Here is a 6,483-nt window from a genome sequence, read left to right on the forward strand (position 1 = left end):
CTCGCGTCGGGAGCGGTTGCTCCGTGCCTGTGACTGCTGCGTCCGCAGCTACCGTGAGCCCTTTCCGGCCGCCTCTCGTCACCCGACACCGGGGCTGGTGCCCACCCGGGGCAGCTCCAGGGGCAGCTCCTGCCGTGGCTGCGTGTGCCACGGGCCGCCCACGGCCCCGCCGGTGCGCCCGTGTCGGGAGAGAAGCCGGGCAGGTGAGCGGAGGCCGTGTGAGTCCCTCAGCGCTCGCCGCGGCTGCCCCCTGGCTCTGTTAAGTACGCTGCAGCTCCCAGGGCCCGTGTTGATGTATAATTCAAGTGTTTGCACACTCTGTAATGGGTTTTCTGTTTTTAATGGGAACTGATGGACCTGTCAAGGTGTTAAAAATGCGTGGGGTTTTTCCCAAGGTTTTCATTTTCTTTGGTAATAATAATGTGGGCTGGGAAGCTCGTGGTGCGCTTCAGTGCCGAAGTGCTCGGGCAGTTATGAGGGCTTCCACAAGACCTTGTTTCTTAATACTTCATGTTCGTGTCGGATGAGCAGGTAAACGAGGACATGGACTGAGCTAATTGCAGTGTGTAGCTCCCTGGCAGCTTATGGTGAGGGTTACAGAGAGGGCCGTCAGCATAGCTCAGTAAACCACGGAGCTGGTAAACTGCAGGCTGCTGGTGGAGCAGGGAGTTCCAGGTTATTGCTAGTGCTTTAGTGTGGAAAGTGGGGGCACAGCCCTTGCAGACCAGCTCTCACAACTGGGATCTGTTTTGTGCTGAGGCTGGACACCAGCCGTCTCCGTCCTGGCTTCCTCTCAAGCAGTCTTCTGGCTCTGGGGATATCTGCCCAGCTTAGGAATGAATCCTCAACATACATAAAGCTAACTGTAAATATACAAAACACTGAACTAATATAACAGAGTTTGTCTTAGCTGCCAGAATAACTCATATACAACCAGCCACAGATTATTACTTTTAAATTGTTTTTTCTCTCTATGTGCTAAAATTATTCTGCATTTGCTCTCATGTGATCCTAATCATAGTCTTTACCACTGAGGTGTAGTTGATTTATTCTTGTTGTTTCTCAGTATGCTCACCTGGTCACTAATTACTACATGTTAGCCAAACGTAGCATTGGGCTAGCCAAACAGCCTGGGATTTGAAGGTTGTTTCTACTTTCTCCCTCTTCAGGCAAAAGCAGGGGTGTGTTCAGGCAGCAGTTGCATGAGGTGAGGGAAGTACATGCTGTGCATGTAGTCAGTGTTAAGCAGTTGCACTGGAGACCTGACTTTCTGTCAATATTTTATTTGCTTGTTTTGGAAACCATTACATCCTTGTTTGAATGCCTTATTGAGATACGATCTTAGAGTTTAACCAATAGTCTTAAAAGCTATTCGATAGGCAGGGTCAGCAGCTCTTTCCTCCTGGCTGTAAAAGTGAAATGTTTGTGGGATCACTTGAAAAAGCTGCAGCCCGAATTACCAGCTTTTAATCCAACTAGGGCAAGGTAAAGAGGCTTTATCTGATCTATTGCCTCTGGCATTTTCTCCAAACCCACTTGTTTCTCACTAGCAGAAACATCTTGCCCAACTGGGATGCAATAATTTCAAAGCAAGTAAAAGAAACTGCAGCTGCTCAGCTGAGTCAGCCAAAGGTGAGCTCTGCAGGGGAGAAAATAGCTTTTTATTATCTTCTAGTGGCAAAATTATTACAATAGCCTGCAGAAAAAGACTAGTTTATAATAATAACAAAAACATCTGTTAAATTCTGAGCTCAGTGCATGTTAAAAAAAAAAGGCAAACAAAAAAAAAACCTCAGGCATTTGATAAAATTATTTTGAATAAAACTCAATATTGAGATTCAGTTTGTGATGTCAGGTGCCTACTGTGATCTTAGGATAGACAACCATTTTAACTAATTGACTACATGGGGCATTTCATCAGTGGACAAGACAGCTTTTAGCTTTAGAGATTTTATTGAGCTGAGCTTGGAATACTCTTATTACTTAATGAGCTAATAAGTCAACATGTGTTCATTATGTGGGTTACTTGTAAGCAGGAGTAACCTCTGTTCTGTGTGCTGTGAGAGCACAGTGTGCATGGTGGGATGAGTGTCTGTCAGATCTGGCTCCTGGGGGTTTCAGCTCATCAGCCTATTTTAGAAATACAAGAATTGCCACCATTGATTTGTGTCTCTGAAGCCCTACCAGCATCATTTGCGTGCTTTGTGAATGAGGTGCTTCCAAATCTGATGGTGCAGAAATCGGAGCCCTGCTTGGCTCTTTCAGTACAGACTGCAACTTCAGACTGTCAGTTTCCAAAATACCACTGATTCCCATGCCTTAGAATGGCTGCCAGGCAAACCCCTTCCAGAGGGTGGTTGTGTCTTCAGAGTTTTTCTCAGCCCATGTACAGGCAGTTACCCATTTCTTGAGCTATTCCTGGGAGTCTGGCTGCAAAGTGGTTGTCAGAGTGATGAAACTATTTGTGGAAGCAAACTTGAGACCCACTTTTCTGCCTTTTGTGTAAGGAAGCAGTATGCAATTGATGTGCTTTTGTACATACAACAGCGTTGTTGTGCTTTGCATGTGTGCAGCACTTTATTCTGAGGATCCCGAAGTGCAGCAGGAATTCTAATAACAGTGGAGGGTTTCTGCCCTTCTCACAGAGAGTAAAACTGAAACCTGGGGAGTTACATATGGTCACATGCAGCTTGATCACTGAAATTGGAATAGTGGGTTATTTGCTATTGTTTTCAGCAGCTATGGGCTCTTGTGCAGAGTGAATCACTTGGAAGGCTGAGGAACATCCCCCAGAGCTCCTGACTCATGTCCCCATGTGCCTCACCACAGGGTCATGTCCCAGCTTGGAATCCTCAGTGTTCGTTAGAAAAGCTGTCATGTGCAAGGAGCACAAAACCACTCATACTTGCAGACTCTAAAGCTGCAAGTTTGCTTCATAACAGCCTTTGCTCTGCTGTGCCTTGCATTCCCTGCGCAGACCTTCAGCCCTGATCTGCAGGTCACATATGTGCAGTGCTGTGCATGGACTTAGGTACAGTTGGAACTGAAGTCTTGAACCGCCAATAGTAACCAAGCAGGTAAACAACAGAGGCTAAAATTAAATGCTGTGGTGTCATCATTTAAGCCCAGGATGTAAATCAGAACCACTCAGTCTACTCCCCCTCCCTTTCTTCTCCCTACTCCCGAAGGCATGGGAAGAAGAATTGAAACAATGTAACTCCCATGGGTTGAGATCAGAGCAGTCCAGTAACTAAGGTATCACACAAATCACTACTGCTACCATCAATAATAATAATGATAAAGGAAATAACAAGGGGAGAGAATACAACACCTCACCACCTGCTGACCAGTAATGTCCAGCCCCCAGCTGTGCACTAGCCCTGCCGGGTAACCCTCAGTTACATCCTGGGCATGACGTGCTGTGATATGGAATACCTCTTTGGTCAGTTTGGGTCAGGTGTCCTGTCTCTGCTTCCTCCCGGCTTCTTCCTGGCAGAGAATGAGGCTCAGAAAGTCCTTGGTCAGACTAAACATTACTGAGCAGTACCTAAAACCATCGGTGCTATCAGCGCTGTTCCCAGGCTGAAAGTCAAAACACAGCACTGCACCAGCTACTAAGAAGGAGAAAAATGACTGCTACTGCTGTACCCAGGACATGTGTATGCATACATAATAAATATTTGCTGTAGGTTGGCTTCTATGAAAAAGAAAGAAGGGGAGATACTGTCCCCAGTAAAAAAGACGTGGTTATCTGCACCATGAGAAGGGTTTGAAACCAATGTTATCTATAGGCTGTATGCTGGTGTTTGTGTTAAGCAGCTGTCTGTGGATCTCAGTGCTGTGAAGGTGTAAGGTTGCTTGTTCCTCCTTAAGTTTCAAATTTCAAAAAAATAGCAGTGGTGAAAGAGTAATGTTAGGGGTTTCCCTGCTAAGCCTATTATGGTCTTCATAGCTTGTTCTATTCACAGTGGTCTGTAACTGTAATCATAGAACTGGTTAGAAGAGCTGATCCAAAGCTTGGTATGAATTCTAATTTATATTTTGGATCAGCATGTAGTTCCATTTATATTCCCCTTCTTAACTATAAAATACTCAGGGTATTTCATCACTGAAATGTTCTTTACATATGATGTCATCAGTGCATACTGTTCTGTGTGACAGTATACTGTGAGCAGGAGTATGTGTGAAAACATGGAACTTAACCATGAGCAAACCAGCTACACTGATTAATCTGTGGGGTCAAGCACAGAGTGTTCAGGAGTGTGCTGGATGTCAGGAGGGCATGACGGACCTCTGGTGCTGGGCCTGGGAAGATGCTACTGCCTTGTGGTGCAGAACATCCCCCACATCCCCTGCTTCCTACACTGGCAGCCTTTTCCCTGCCTTCTGGATCACCACACCATGTGCCAAGTTACTTAGTCTGAGTTTTTTCAGTTTGTGTCACTAACCCATGCTTTCTTTCACCCTTAACAGTTTGAGTTTCATCTTTGTTTTTTCTGAGTGGATTGATCAAGTGAGTCCATCTCCATTAGTCTCCAGGTAGCATCCAAGAACTGCCCAGTACAGGGACATACTGCAGAGAAAGTTCAGAAGTTTGTTCTCTTCAAAGGAGCAGGAGAGGTGAGTAGGTACTGATAAACATACAGTAGGATTTGCATGCTGCCAATCCATTATTTCTCAGCAGTGTTTCCCAGTAATGGGAGCAGGTTCTAGTTGAAATATGAAAGGGAAAAGTGAAAAAGATGTGGAGTGAGAAGATGAAATGCCAGAACTGTGAGAAGGTGCAGGTATTATGTGCGGAGAGGAGTATAGTATTAAAGGAAAACCACATGAAATTAATGTGGAAAAGAGAGATGTGCCTAAGAAAAGCTGCTGAAAGCATTTTGCAGCATGATGTGAAGAGAGTACTGCATCTTGTGGGCTTAGCCTTCCTTTCAGAGTATCATCATTCTGTGCATGTTCTTCATCTGAAGTCTTTTCCTACTATTGCCATTCTGTTTAAACAGTGATCTCATATTCAGAATGTGCTTTTATTACACAAGATAAATCATGGTGAGCAATTAGCTATTTCAAACACTAAACTAAGGTAGATTAGGCATTTCAAATATTAAAGTGGGCAAAAAGCACAAGGAACAAGAGTGTGATAATCATTAGTTAATTTGAAAAGATGTAAATGTGTTCACCTATGATTGACTGATTAGTCAAAGACACATGAAAGGGTTTCATTCATAAGCCCTGCTTTGCCCATGGATATAGCTTCTATTTATGTGAAGAACATGCTTTGGTCTCTTTTCTTTTGGAACCCAAGCTGAGTATGTGTATGTGCTGCTCAGAAAGCAAAAATCATCTCTTTGTAAGGGGCCCGTGCCTCACCCCACATCAATGCCTTTTGTGCAGGAAGGCATCTGCTGTGATTGCCTGGGGAAATTTTATGCATCAAGTGCATAGCGCAGAGAGTTCTGGGAAAGGGGAAGGGAGGAAAAAAAAATAAAATAAAAAAGGAAATCCTTGTTTCCTTTTGTGTTCTTCAAGTACAAGAGAAATAGAAAGGTGGTGTGGTTTTTTCAAGGTGTTCTGCTGATGTCCTGAAAACAAGAGAGCAGATCTCAGCTTGGCTGGGATCTTCATCCATTGCCATGCTGGATCTTTAAATGGAGGGGTGCTGAGCTGAAGGAGGAGCCATGGGAATTTCTTACCAGGTGGAAAAGGTTGATTGGCTTTTAAAGAGTGTCTTGCTGCCTGGGTTGTGCAGGGTGTGAGATGTGACATAGGATGTGTGAAGGATCACACCTTCAGTTGTGAAGTGTGAAAATTGTTGTCTGCTTGAGAAACTGGAGAGGTTTTATGTAATAGGAGGTGTGTGTGGGACTGTTGAGGGACATCTGAAGGAGTTGAGGAAGGACGTTGTGAGTGCTCCATCCCTGGCGGTGTTCACGACCAGGTTGGACAAAGCCTTAGGTGAGATGGTTTAGTGTGAGGTGTCCCTGCCCATGGCAGGGGGGTTGGAACTTGATGATCTTAAGGTCCTTTCCAGCCCAAACTATTCTATGATTCTATGGTTTTGCTCTGTACTTCAGCTTAAGCTGAGCAAAAATCATCCACATGCATGTCCTATCATCCTGTTTTTTTGGGGGGAGTGGAATGGACCTGCAAGAATTAATGTTTTCCTCAGGTTTCTCTTGCAGGTGTACTGAAATAGGCAGGAAGCCTTGGGGTTTGTCTTCTGGTTGTTTTGTATTTTTCCTTTTTTGTTTTTTCTCAGAATGAAGTATTTCTTCTCCAACCTCAACCCTGAAGAGCAGTTGGGGAGAGGCAGGGGAAAGCACTGCAGTTTGGTTCTGTATCATCTGGGCTGTTTGAATTCATTAGCTTGGGAGCCCTCATGAATGCCTCAGGCTGTGTACCTCCTCATACACCCAACTTGGGAGAATCTCTTACCATTACTGCATGCATTAGCCTTCATTAATACAATTAGCATAATAA

This window comes from Lathamus discolor, chromosome Z (genome assembly GCF_037157495.1).
Source record: "Lathamus discolor isolate bLatDis1 chromosome Z, bLatDis1.hap1, whole genome shotgun sequence".
NCBI classification, from domain to species: Eukaryota; Metazoa; Chordata; class Aves; order Psittaciformes; family Psittacidae; genus Lathamus; species Lathamus discolor.